The sequence below is a fragment of the Dipteris shenzhenensis genome, chromosome 10 (genome assembly GCF_047967505.1).
Source record: "Dipteris shenzhenensis isolate YYH24624 ecotype China chromosome 10, Dip_SZ_1.0, whole genome shotgun sequence".
Classification (NCBI taxonomy): Eukaryota; Viridiplantae; Streptophyta; class Polypodiopsida; order Gleicheniales; family Dipteridaceae; genus Dipteris; species Dipteris shenzhenensis.
In genome coordinates this window covers 30,261,670-30,276,801 of record NC_141605.1, presented here as the reverse complement: position 1 = coordinate 30,276,801, position 15,132 = coordinate 30,261,670, and positions in this window count along the sequence as shown.

Sequence of the window (15,132 nt, the reverse complement as noted above, 5' to 3'; positions counted from 1 at the left end):
TGGACTCACGCATCATTGTGCGAGAGTATCACTTCTACATTAGTGATGATCGATCGCATGATGCCCATTTTGTGCAGCATTGCTTCACTTTGCATGATAGTTTCTTGAGGGATCATGGTATCACATGGCAGCGATCTCGCAGCGATGCTAGATTTGGTCAGATGGCTATGGTGGTCAGTTCAAATCTGCTAGACAGTTTTATTAGTTCAGCAGATGGCACCATGAGATAGACATTCTGATCACATGGAGCTACTTCGAGACATGGCACGGTAAGGGAGAGCACGATGGTGCAGGTGCTTGCATGAAGCATGCTTTGCATCGATACTAGTTGCATCATAGTGTCGATCACTTCAAGGATGCACATGATGTGGTGCGGTGGTGTAACCAACACTTATCCACTAATGCTATCTCCTCATTTCAGTCGCGTGACGATAGGGTGGTGAGCCAGTATTTTTGGTGTGTGGACATTGGGAGTCTTGATCGGTTTAGGACTTCTGATTGTCGTTCAGTGTCTGACACTCTTGATTTCCATTCCATCACGAGCATAGGTGAGTCTCACCCCACGATCTTTTCTTGACGGTTTGCATGTTTTTGCTCCACATGCATTGATGATGATTGGGGAGGGTGCGCCATGATACCATGGGCCGATCCATGGGCATGGTGAGTGCTTTCTCCCTTCCAATTTTGGGAGGAGATACATGATGATCAGGATGCGGGATTCATTTCCTCTAGAGATTATAACCATCTTATAGATATGTTGCATATTGGTGATATCTTCGCAGTCATTGCTTCGGAGGGCAATGAGGAGGGTGTGGATTATTACTTGTTACGATGCTCTATGGCAAAGAGTGTGATGAATGAGGATATAGTGGATGGGCATGGGATGCACTTTGATGCTCATAGCATGATCGTAGGAGGCCACTATTTTTAGTAGATATAGAGGCGTGGTCATTATATTGAGTTCCAAGAGTACATGGTGGATCAGGAGGCATACATGTATTCTCATCTTGTTGTTTCGATCAAGATTACTTTGAGTCATGTTCGTACTCGCAAGGTGACGTCCACTCCACGATGGCGCCTTGTAGTGGACGATCACGAGAGCATACTTGCAACTATTGGCATGAGAGCCGATCCTGAGGAGTAGCACATTACATATCATAGTTTTGGGATCATCAGTTGATCAGATAGATTTTTATTAGGTATCACTAGTTGATTACATATTTTTGTATTCGATATGTATAAGCTCACTATGTGACTGTACCATTATAATTTTCATGGACTCATATTTTGTATTTCACAATGATGGATTTATACATGTTCATACACATCATTGTATTAGATTCTATTTTATACATGATGTCCGTTGTCTTCTCAATGGCATTTGTTGTTTTTGTAAAACAAAAAATTGTTTATTAGTAGTTATGTTGTAATTGTGTTTTGTGCTTTAGGACATTTTGAAAATGTGACTAAGAAAATTCGTGCATGTAGTAACCAAATATGCATGTGGACTTATCTATTGGGGATGAAATTCTGCATGGCTCTTAGGCTCCTCTAGACCTACATCCATGCAATATTTGGTCTCCAAACGATTTGGTATGTGCCACGTGGAAGGTATAATGCGTACATTTTTGCAAGCACTCCCTACTAGTGACTACGTATGGAAAATGGTGCACATACAAACCAAATACACATGTGGACTTATCTGTGGGGGATGAAACTTTGCACGGCACTTAGGCTACCCTAGACCTACATCCATGCAAGATTTGGTCTCCAACTCATTTGTATGTGCCACGTGGAAGGTATAATGCATACATTTTTGCAAGCACTCCCCACTAGTGACTACGTATGGAAAATGGCACACGTACTAACCAAATACGCATGTGGACTTATCATAACCATAATTACACTAAAGCATCATGATTATTGGTACACTAATCCTACAACTTAGAATACCTGTAAGACCTTGTGCCAATGATGGGACTTGAGCCCACTAAGCTTATTGTCCTTTGAAAATGCTCCTTTCAAGCAATGCATATACCCTAGGGTGTTTGAAAAGAGGCAATCTCCGCCTTAACTGCTACCTCCTTTCTCGTAGAGAGGATCCATGTTGCTTTCGGGAGGATAACTTTTCCTAAAGCACGCACTTGGGGCCACAAACGAGACATCCTATTCATAGCACGCAAGTCTTCTCATACTCCTCTAGAGTCCTTGGAACCAACCAAGTGTGCCCAAATAGTAGCCCCCACATTCTTGAAGATATGCATGGGATCCAAGAGATGATTGATTTGTAACTAACCCCAATAAGGAAGCTCGTGAAAGATTGATAGCCTCTTCATACCATGAGGAGGTTCCTCTCCATTCACCCTCCAGGCCTGAATCCACTCACTTGTCTTCAAATATGGCAGTGGTGCTTCAAGTTGAGCTCCACGTGCAAGATGGTCTAGTGGAAGGTATCAAGCATGACCTTCATAAACATTTTTCCTCATATATTTTGACCCGAACCCCCGCACGACACTTTCTTTAGCATCTCTATTGCGAGAAAAGCAAAATTCTATCCTCCCACCTTATATTCAACAGTCTCACTTTCCTCCTCTCTATTCTCCACTCCTCACCCCTACCCAGCCCCTCTCCTAACACTTATGCTCCCTCTCCACGCTTCTTCCTCTTTGCTTGTGTGAAAATAAGTTTTTCAAGAAGGTGAGTCTCTTTAAGCAATGTAGGTTCACTTTTTGTGAGATTTCGTTTTGTAAGTGTTGAAGCATGTCTCTCCTTATATTGCTAAGGCTATGTGCTAGTTTTCATGCTTGATTTCTAGAGGTTAAGGACAAAAAACGAGATTTTGTGAAAGAAGACTCACCTCTTCTCTTTTTGGTATTTCTCTTCCTTGTCTTTATCCTTGTTTGTAGGTTTATGCTTTCTCCTTGTTTGTAGGCTTATGCTTGTCTCCTCAATCGAATCCCTTTGAGAAGTTGCTTCTCTAAACTTCTCCTTCCTCTAACTAGTTATTTGAAAAATGGTATGTTTCCTCTCTTTTGTAGGGCCAGTCCACAAAACAGCGAGCGGGACTATTCTAGGTAAGAAAGTGCTTTCTCTTTTTTCCTTTTGTTATTTTTGTTATTTGCATCGGCATGCGCCTTAATCACTAGCTGCAGTGATGGGTGTGGGAACCTTCTCTTCCCCTCTTCTCCCCTATTCCCTCTTCTTTCCCTCTCTTCCCCTCTTCCTTCTCTTCTTTTTCCCTCTTCTTTTTCCCCTCTTTCAATCTCTTTTCCCCTCTTCTTTTTCCCCCTCTTTCAATCTCTCTTTCCCTCCTTTCCTTCTCTTCTCTTTCCCCTCTTCTTTTTCCTGCTCTTTCAATTTCTTTTTCTCTCCTTTCCTTCTCTTCTTTTTTCCCTCTTTCAATCTCTTTTCCCCTCTTCCAATCTCTTTTCCCCTCTTTGCCTATGCTTATGCTTATGCATGAGCATATCTCATATGCTCATGCATAAGCACAAGCTTGCAGCATATCGGGATCGGTGGATGCAAGAAACTCTGTGATATATACTAATGACTCTTGCACAAGCCATCCCTCTGCCATGCTTGCTTCTAGTCTTGCTCTTTGTCTTACAAATCCCTTCAAAGTATTCATAAACTGCTCCAGAAAAAACATCCATCGACTATGAACGGTACCTGCAATAGCCACCTCATCAACTATGTGCATAAGCAAGTGGACTTGAGTTGTCATAATGCTCGAGGGAAAGTGCTTCTCAAGAAAGCATATGGCTTCGATGGATTCTACCCTAGCCTTCTCGATGCTCAATATGGAGATCTCTTTTTGAGATATCCACCTATTTCACATGTCCATGTAAGATATTTTCATAATCAGTCTACAGATTAAGCAGCTTAACTTGAAGAAAATGCAATCAATGTGATTTGATAGAAAGCATACCTCACAATACCACAGATCTTGAATATAGCATTTCTAACATCTTCTTGTAAGCACCCTTTTATTGTAATTGGGAGGATAAACTATTAAAGAAACAAAGAAGTCATTTCAACAATATAACATAATCATAATTACGCTAATGCATCACGATTATCAGTACACTAATTCTACTTAGAATACCTGTAAGATCTTGTGCCAATCATGGGACTTGATCCCACTAAGCTTATTGTCCTTTGAAAATTCTCCTTTCAAGCAATGCATGTACCCTATCGGTGTTTGAAAAGAGGATCGCTGCCTCCTCCCTCATAGAGAGGATCCATGTTGCTTTCAGGAGGACAACTTTTCCCGAAGCATGCACATGGGGCCACAAATGAGACATCCTATTCATAGCAACCAAGTCTTCTTGCACTCCTCTTGAGTCTTTGGAACCAACCAAGTGTGCCCAAATAGTAGCCCCCACATTCTTGAAGATATGCATGGGATCCATGAGATGATTGATTTGTAACTGACCCCAATAAGTAAGCTCGTGAAAGATCGATAGCCTCTTCATACCAGAAGGAGATTCCTCTCCATTCACCCTCCAAGCTTGAATCCAATCACTTGCCTTCAAATATGATGGTGGTGGATCAAGCTGACCTCCACGTGTGAGATGGTCAAGCAGAAGGTATCGAGCATGACCTTCATAAATATTTTTCCTCATATGTTTGGAGTAGCGTGCAAGCGATTTCAAACACGATCCACAAATAGGACAAGCATGGTACCCACTTGTAACAAGTCCTGCACGCGTGCATGAATGTGTTAGTATAAGACATGCATGCGAAAGAGAGTCATAAAAGCATAATCCTATATTATACATGTAGAGACACAACCACGTACCTGCGCACTCTCCATATCCTGGGTAGTCATGCATGGTCCACATCAAGATACCCTTGACCAAAATATCATTGGTATGTCTAGGAGCTCTGGAAATATCAAAGACCCGCACTCCTCTCCATAATATTTGTAACTCCTCTATTAAAGGTGGCATGTACACGTCCATATTTTTTGCCTTGTACTTTCCTGGCACAAGTAGTGCAAGCATGAGGTGTCCCTTTTTTATTGTTAGCCATGATATTGTAATTCACCACGACTATGGGCCATGTCGAACAAGATGTCGAGCGTAACCCGAAAGCAATCACGCCGTCCATGGCGAGAGCCCAAGATGTAAGTTGCGTGGCTCCCTCGCAAAGTGTCTATGTGCTTCCAAGCTGCACAATCTATGGGAATCCTCAATGTGTCATCAGTGGACCGATGAGATGCATGCCATGTCATCAACTCTACTATGGATTTGCATCAGAACATGTGTTGTATTCTTGCAATGATGGGAAAGTGTCTCAAGACCTTTACCGGTATCTGCTCACCTTGCAAGTCATCTCTATATCATTGTTCCCCACACTTTGGACAACTAGCCAAATCTCCACACTCACGACGAAAGAGAACACAATCATTATGGCAAGCATGGATGGTATCATAATCCATACCCACCATTTTAGCATCTTTTTCACTTCATCTCTTGATGCAGGCATGGTATTTCATGCAAGCAACATCTTCTGGAGCAACCTATCACAATTCAAACATACATAGGCTTCAAACAATGATGATTCGGTATATACTAATTCATACATTATGATTCTCAAAATAAACAATATCCAAATAATGAGTCAAATTAATGCAAGAGATAACCTCACTAAGGCCGAGACACTTGTATCTGACCACCCATACTTTACTTGCAGATTCAAGATTAAGAGACAAGCACGTAATTTAGACATTCTAGCACCCTCATACAATTGTGTTGATTGCAACTCTCACATTTTAACCTTAGACTCTAATATCACATGTACATGGGATGTAGTGCCCCTAAAAATAGAATCCATCATGTCGACCATACCATCGTCATCATCCGAGAGACTATAGTCTTGCTCAAAGTGTGAAGATATATGCATACCCTCGTCAGCCTCCTCATCCTGTTTTAAAATTTTGTGTAAATATAAGATTTTGTATTTCCTAGTATCCAATATTAACCACGAACGTAAACTTCCACTCATCCCTTCCATCTACACTTATAAAATCACAACATAAGTTGCAAGAAAATATATTAACAATTATAAAATAGCATCTATGAGCTTCTTTTTTTAACTAAGAACATAAAGTGTCTTAAAGCATTGCTATATAGCAACCTTTTGCTCTGTTCCATTGCTATATAGCGATGCTTTTAATTAAAAATGTCGCTATATAGCGAAGAAAAAGTGTCGCTATATAGTGACGCTGTGGGTTAAAACAGAAACCCGACGTGACACACGGCGCTTTCTTTAGCACTCTCTAACTCCTCTCTAATCTTTCAAGTAAGTAAGGAAATCTCTCCTCCCACCTATTTCCGATGACCTCGCACTCTATTCTCCACTCCTCACCCCTCTCCTAGCTCTTGTGCTCCCTCTCCACCATTCTCTCTCTTTGGTTTCTTGAAAGGAAGTTTTTTAAGAGGTGAGTCTCTTTCAACAATGTAGGTAGGGTTTTTGTTAGATTTCATTTTGTGAGTGCTTCTCCTTATATTGCTAAACCTGTAAACTAGTTTTCATGCTTGATTTCAAAGGATTGAAACAAAAACCGAGATTTTAAGAAAGAAAGAAGACTCACCTCTTCTAGTTTTTTTTGCATTTATCTTCCTTCTCTTTCTCCTTGTCTCCTCAATCTCCTCTTTTCAAGAAGTTGCTTTTGTAATCTCCTCCTTCCTCTAACATCTTATTTGAAAAATGGTATGTTTCCTCTCTTTTGTCGGGCCAGTCCACAACATCGAGCGGGATGTACTATTCCAGGTAAGTGCTTCCTCTTTTTTCCATTTGTTATTTTTGGTATTTGCATTGGCCTACAGCTAGCGCCTTAAGTGCTAGCTACAGTGATGGGTGTAGGAACTCCTCTTATGCATAAGCATAAGCATGAGCATAAGAGAAGAAGACATATGCTCATGCTTATGCTTATGCATGAGCATAAGAGAAGTAGACATATGCTCATGCATAAGCATGAGCATATGTCTCCTTCTCTTTACTTTCCCTCTTCTTCTCTCTTTCTTTCCCTCTTTTTCCCTTTTTCCAATCTCTCTTTCCTTTACCTCTTCTTCTCTCTTCTCCTCTTTTCCCCCCAATTTTTCCTCTTTCATGCTCATGTTCTTATGCTCATGCATAAGCATAAGCATGAGCATATGGCTCCGTCTCTTATGCTTATGCTTATGCATAAGACTCCTTGTATGCGTAAGCATAAGCATGAGCATAAGAGAAGAAGACATATGCTAATGCATGAGCATAAGAGAAGTAGGCATATGCTCATGCATAAGCATGAGCATATGTCTCTTTTGCCCTCTTTACTTTCCCTCTTCTTCTCTCTTTTTTTCCCTCTTTCCCCTTTTCCAATCTCTCTTTCCTTTCCCTCTTCTTCTCTCTTCTCCTCTTTTCCCCTCTTTTCCCTCTTTCATGCTCACGTTCTTATGCTCATGCATAAGCATAAGCATGAGCATATGTCTCCGTCTCTTATGCTTATGCATAAGCATAAGCATGAGCATAAGAGAAGAAGACATATGCTCATGCTTATGCTTATGCTTATGCATGAACATAAGACAAGTAGACATATGCTTATGCATAAGCATGAGCATATGTCTTTTTTTCCCTCTTTCCCCTTTTCCCCCCTCTTCCCCTTCTTCTTCTCTCTTTCCCCTCTTCTTTCCCTCCTTTCCTTCTCCTTCTCCTTCTCCTTCCCTCTTTCAATCTCTTTTCCCCTCCTCTTTTCTCTTTCCCTCCTCCTCTCTCTTTCTTTCCCTCTTTTTCCCTTTTTCCAATATCTCTTTCCTTTCCCTCTTCTTCTCTCTTCTCCTCTTTCCCCCCCTCTTTTTCCTCTTTCATGCTCATGTTCTTATGCTCATGCATAAGCATAAGCATGAGCATATGTCTCCGTCTCTTATGCTTATGCTTATGCATACGACTCCTCTTATGCATAAGCATGAGCATGAGCATAAGAGAAGAAGACATATGCTCATGCTTATGCTTATGCTTATGCATGAGCATAAGAGAAGTAGACATATGCTCATGCATAAGCATGAGCATATCTCTTTTTCCCTCTTTACTTTCCCTCTTCTTCTCTCTTTCTTTCCTCTTTCCCCTTTTCCAATCTCTCTTTTCTTTCCCTCTTCTTCTCTCTTCTCCTCTTTTCCCCTCTTTTCCCTTTTTCATGCTCATGTTCTTATGCTCATGCATAAGCATAAGCATGAGCATATGTCTCAGTCTCTTATGCTTATGCTTATGCATAAGACTCGTCTTATGCATAAGTATAAGCATAAGCATAAGAGACTGAGACATATGCTCATGCTTATGCTTATGCATGAGCATAAGAAAAGTAGACATATGCTCATGCATAAGCATGAGCATATGTCTCTTTTTCCCTCTTTCCCCTTTTCCCCCCTCTTCCCCATCTTCTTCTCTCTTTCCCCTCTTCTTTCCCTCCTTTCCTTCTCCTTCCCTCTTTCAATCTCTTTCCCCCTCCTCTTCTCTCTTTCCCTCTTCTCTCTTTCTTTCCCTCTTTCCCCTTTTCCAATCTCTCTTTCCTTTCCCTCTTTTTCTCTCTTCTCCTCTTTTCCCTCCTCTTTTCCTCCTCTTCTCCTCTTTTAATTCCCTTCTCTTTTCCCTCCTCTTCTCCTCTTTTCCTCCTCTTCTCCTCTTTTAATTCCCTTCTCTTTTCCCTCCTCTTCTCCTCTTTTCCCTCCTCTTTTCCTCTTCTTCCTCTTTTCTTCTTCCTCTTCTTTCCCTCTTCTTCCTCTTCTTTCCCTCTTTCCTTTACCTCTTCTTCCTCTTCTTTTCCTCTTTCCTTTCCCTCTTCTTCCTCTTGCCTATGCCTATGCCTATGCTTATGTTTGCTTTTTGTTTTTTATTTTTGTGTTTGTGTCTATGTCAGACATGGGATCACGTCGCACGTCCGATGAGTACGAACAGCCTCGCAGGAAGGGACATCACGATCTATATGCTCCAGAGGACTTTGATTCCTCTTAGATGACACCTGAGGGGACTACCCCTGGTCTGACTCCTCTCGGACATAGCACTGCGACTACCCTTGGTCTGGCTCCTCTCAGACATAGCACTGCGACTACCCCTCGGGAAACTCCTTTGCTAGTCGTGCATGGCTTGGTCGGGAGTCTCAACAAGTTTGTAGTGCAAATGAGCGATGAGGAGGCAGTGAGATTCTTCTCTCTACTATCTCAGAGGACCTCAGCAATTCCCTCCCCTACACCGACGGCTAGTCGTACTACCCAGTTGTCCCCTTGTGCCCCTTCCACCGAGGGGTCATCACCTTCAGGTGCCTCTCGTAAGGGAAGGAAGAGTAGGAGGGGCAACTTATGTTGTGCTGACTCAAGAGATGTAGACAAGTCAGCACACTCACATCCCTACATGTCTCCACTTGGTCTGGAGACATAATATCAGTTAGGTTCCTTGCCCTCTCCTGCTCCCACTGCTACTCCTCTCTCCGGAAGCGCTCGCATAGCTTCCACTCCTTTTGACTCTGCTACCATCAGTCCTCCTTACTCATCAGGGGACCTCTCCTATCAAATCATAGCTACCAGAGAGATAATAGAAGATAGAAAGGGCAAAGCAGTGATGGCCACGATGAGGTGGTTGATGAGCCATCACTTCAAGAGCGACATTGCTAGTGATTGGTGGGATCAAGATGACCAAAAGAAGCAGGCGGTCATCGATGAATTAAAACAAAAATTTCCTAACCCACCAAATTGAGAGTTTAATGAGAATTATATGCGAGAGCGCATGGGTTTAGTCTTGAAGCATCGTAGATCAACCTTACGTACTTCCATCACAAATAAAGTTGGCTAAATCTAGCTGGGTAGACAAATCTGATTGGAAGTTCTTCAAGAAGCAGAATAGGGGTCATCCCAAAATGTTCAAGGGTCAGAGGAGGGCTGCGAAGAGATGGCTGGACATCATAGGTACTTCACACTTTGGTACAGGTAGACGGTTGGCATTCGAGGCAACCGTGGTAAGTCTACTTCTTCTCATTTAATGTATTGTTCTATTTGTTTTACTACATATTACATACACTTTAGCTAACTCTAACTCTTGTAAATTGGATCCATAGCAAGCTACGATGGGTCGTCTTCCTACAAATGTAGAGACACGACATGCATTTCACATAAGAACAAAGCCGTGGTTTATTGAGCAAGAGGCAATGGGAGCGACGGTCAATTGGGCAGAGGTGGCTGCTCACACGGTATAAGTCTACTCCTACTTGTAATCTCACTTTTTAAATTGTTTTATTTTTTAAGTTCCAATCTAATTTTTAATTTATATGGTTCACTCTTAGGGTCAAAGCTCAAGTGTCCCATCACTAGAGGCAAGCGATCACTAAGGCCATGGATTAGACACACGTGACAAGGATCAAGGAGGAGGCACAGCTCACAAGGACCAAGGATCAGGCCAACAAGACAAGGGTGAGGACGAGGACGATTCGAATGAGTAGCAGTAGTAGTAGCAGTTGCATTTTCTTGGCCATGTATGTCATTTTTGTATATCCACTTGTTTAAGCAATTTTGTATCACCCTTTCGAAAGGGTAATTTTGTAACAAACAATGTTGTATATGTTCGACATGTATATGCTTTTGTTGCTCGATCATTTCATTTGAGTGATTTTGTATCATTTTTTTACAAGGGAAATTTTGTTATCAAAAACTTTTTATTGTAATTACAAAAAAAAAAGCATTAGTGGGGCAAAACAGGGCTTGCTATGGCCCTATTTAGCCCCACTAATGCTTTTTTTAAAGTTCTGTTAATCGTCGCTATATAGCAACATTTACCAGTGTCGCTATATAGCGACTATTATTAGTGTCACTATATAGTGACGTTTAATAGTGTCGCTATATAGCGACGGTTCTTTTTCGATGCTTTTAATGACTTTAATAATGATGTTTGTGCCCGTGAAAAAAAAATTTAATGTAAAAAGCATCGGTCTTTTCGTCGGAAAAGGGTCAATATCTTAAAGTGGATACATGTTTCCTCGACATCAATCACACATACATTTGATTTTTTGCTCCAACCACATTTCACGATGGTGGATACGGAGGGATTCATCCCCACTGGAGCTACTTGTTGAAGATGAAGACATCCTACAAACAAACAATCCAAAAAATTTTGCATTTTTTCAAATATTTAATCTTAAAACTTTGTGGTGCATCTAAAGGTGCATCTAAAACTGCGTCTGTCTGTTCTATGGTGCATGTCTATAGGCGAATGTATCGACACACAATTAGACGCAGTTTTCAAATCTACTTTTAGTGTGCTTGCTTTGCTTTTCTTCACATAAGCCTCATGTGGCTTGCTTGCTTTGCTATTAACAGATCCACAGTCCGACACTTAAGAGGAAGGCACCCACACTTACTTCCAGGCTTACAAAATCATCTCCAAGCACATAGGAGAAGAGGGTGAACAAGGAAGAGAAGCAACTTTGAAGAAGGACAAGAAGTTTTCATACCTCTATCCAATGTAACTCTCTTTACGGTTGATCTTCTTTGAAAGTTGTTCTCTTTGGATTCGTCCTTTGTTGTATCCAAGAAACGAATGATTTTGGTATCAGTGTTACGCTTTTGTGTCGGGCACATGTCCTTTTCGACTTTTTAGAATAGTCTGTCTATCGGAGCGCGTCTATGGACGCATCTCAGCAGAGTGCATCTAAAACCACATCTATAGGCACATCTAAAGACGCGTCTACTCTGTTTTCAAAAATAGATAACAGCATGTATAGATGCGCTGATATACATGAAAATAGACGCGCTTCTCAAACGCGTCTATAGATGCACTCCAACAGTTCTCTTCCCTTCCCTTCTCTTCCCTTCCCATTTCCTTTCCTTTCTCTTTCCTCTTCCATTTCCTTTTCCCTTTCCACTTCTAGTTCCAAGAAAAGGATTTGCCTCTCTTTTCCTATATTTGCCTCTCTTTCCTTCTCTCTTTTATCCTCTCTTTCCCTCTCTTTTCGTGGTAAATTTTCTCTCTCTTTTTCTCTTCTTTTTCTCTTCTCAGCTCATCAGTAATATTCTTTTTTTCTTTTTTCCAATTCATCATGTGGCCAGGAAGCTCTTCAGGCTCACCTGATCTCCGGGAGACCTCTTTTGAGAGTTATATAACCTTTTAGGCACCCTCCTAGTCCTGCGGAGTTATACGGCTACATGACGGGTACTCTAAACACCCCCGAGGAGTCGGCACTATAGACTCCAAACCACCCCAACCCCACACCAGCTGAGATTACCCCATCGGAGTCAGCATAGCCCAGCCGGCTACACAGCCGAGCCCCTTCCCCCATGCCATCTTATGCCCCTTCCCCCATGTTGTTAGGAGGTCCTTCTATCTTGAAGAGCCATCGGTATAGTCCTGTGCAGTTGAGACTGTGCAGTTGAGACTCGGTTCTCCAGCTACGAGTGGTCCACATAGTCCCATGCGGTCTCCAGCTACGAGTGGCCAACGTACTAGCTTGACACGACACGGTAGCAGGCGTAGTAGCAGGGAGAGTGGTGGGGGATGCATGGCACAATGCTTTGGGAGGGGTGGTGGTGGGGACGAGGATGATTCAGATGACTTACACAACAAGACAAAGCACCCATAGATGCGCACATAGATGCGTTTACTGAACTAAATAAAAAACTTACGGGCACATCTATTTGCACGTCTATTTCCATGTCTAGAGACCCACATCTAATAGTGCATCTATATAGCAGACACACACACGTATAGACGTGCATTTAGATGCTTAAATAGACGCTCTACTTAAAAATTTAAAAAATAGACAGACGCATCGTTAAATGTGTGTATAAATGCATTTTTCAATGGTCTTATAAATGCGTTTATAGATGCACAAATAGACGCTTCCTGAACAGACAGACACGTATATAGACGCATTTATAGACGCACTAATAGACGCGCTTTATAATTTTTTTATAAAATTTACAGAATGTTGTGTATGTTGTGTATGCTATATAGTTACAAGAATCCCATTTCCACATTGTGTAATTCAATTCTTATAGCCAAGTGCATTTTAATTACAATTCCAAATAAAACATTACAACCCCAAAATGCAATAAAATTGAAAGCTCAAAAAGTGCTTGTATATACATATAGCACGAAGCTAAGCCACGTCATGTGGCTTCAAGTACAAAAAATAAGGAAGCTAAGCCATGTCATGTGGCTTCAAGTACAAAAAATAAGAGGAGTGTATATACAAGAGGCACGAAGCCAAGCCAGTGGCTTTAAGTACAAAAAAGAGTAGCTAGCACTACTTCTATGACTAATCTATGTTCTCCATGTCCTCACTCCCTTCCACACTCCCTTCTATGCCTCCTTCCTCGTCTTCTTCCTCGTCGTCTTGTGCACGGGCCTGCAAATAAGGGACAACATATATCAATGTATGAAAAATCAAATCTTTACTTATAATATTGACATTATTTAATTACTTTCAAATACCTCGAGGGCCACTCGAGTAACCCAGATATACTACTCCTCAGTAATCAACCCATCATGATAGAAGTGCCTCCATGTATCTCCTCTACGATGGTGGTGGTGGTAGGCTGTCTCGACAGGAGTAGGGTATCTGCCCATGATCTCAAGCTATAAGATGACACAATTTGCGGAGGGATTAGTATAAAGAAACAACCTCCTAATAAACTACATAAGCAATATAATTTGAGATCGATACTTACAAATTGGGCCTCCCATGATTCAACACCCCCTGCTCCAAAATGCACGCTTTCATATTGCTCCATCTAGATCCTTCGTGCCTCCACGTGCTACAGATTGGGGTCCTCCCTTGCTGACTTCATTGCTTTCTTCCACTCACGCTTGTGAGCGTTGTGGGGCGGGCCCTTGGTGGTTGACCTCCCTCGAGCCTGGCAAGCTCTGCTAGTGCCTGCCTCTTAAGCGAAGATCTTTTATTGCCAAGTATTGTAACAATCTTTGACTTGGCCCATTTATCTGTGAACTGGCGATTGGGGGGGTTAGGATACCTAGAGCAAATAGCAGCGAGGGTCTCATCAACCAACCTCTTTGGCTGGTCTTTGAAGTGGATAAAGCAATCTCTATAATTGTCTCGGGGGGGTCACTCATCATATGTAACCCTATCACGTGAGTTCAACAGAAGGATATTTTTTATTTCTAAAATTTATAGAAATAAATATACATAAGGGACTATTTAAAATACTTTTGGGAAAAATTTACAGATTTGTATAGAAAAAGGGTACATTTTATTAATGAAAAATTTACAGATAAGGGATTTTAGAAATAGGCCTTGAACGCACGTGGTATAGAGGGTTTATACATAGTGACCCCCCCGAGATAATTGTTAGCAATTACAGAGTGCATGAAGGCCATGATGTCCTTCCCCCGTGCATCCATCAAGATGCCTCCTGTCTGAATGATGCCATAGAATATCGTACCATCACCTGGAGGCACGTCTAAATCATCTGAATCATGATCGTCCCCATCGCCACCCCTCCCAAAGCACTGTGCCATGCATCCCCCATCGCTCTCCCTGCTACTACGCCTATTACCATGTCGTGTTGAGCTAGTACACTGGCCACTCGTAGCTGGAGACTGCACGGGACCATGTGGACCAGTCATAGCTAGAGAACTGAGTCTCGACTACATAGGAGTACGCCGACAACTCTACGAGACAGAAGGACCTCTTGACGGCATGGGGGAAGTGGCATAAGATGGCATGGCAAAAGGGGCATAAGACGGCATGGGGGAAGGGGCGTAAGATGGCATGGGAGATGGGCCTGTGCTGTGTAGCCGGCTGGACTGTGCTAACTCCGCTGGGGTGATCTCAGCTGGTGTGGGGTGGTTTGGAGTCTGTAGTGCCGACTCCTGGGGGGTGTTTAGAGTACCCGTCATATACCCGTATAACTCCGCAGGACTAGGAGGGTGCCCTAAAAGGTTATATAAGTCCCTAAAAATAGACTCCCGAAGATCAGGTGAGCCCGAAGCGCTTCCTGGCCACATGATGAACTGGAAAAAAGAAAAAAAGACGATTACTGATGAGCTGAGAAGAAAGGGGAAGGGAAGAGAGGATTATTGTCAGAGCACGTCTATAGACGCATCTGATTAGTGCATATTTTTTGTGTATAACAACACATCTATAAA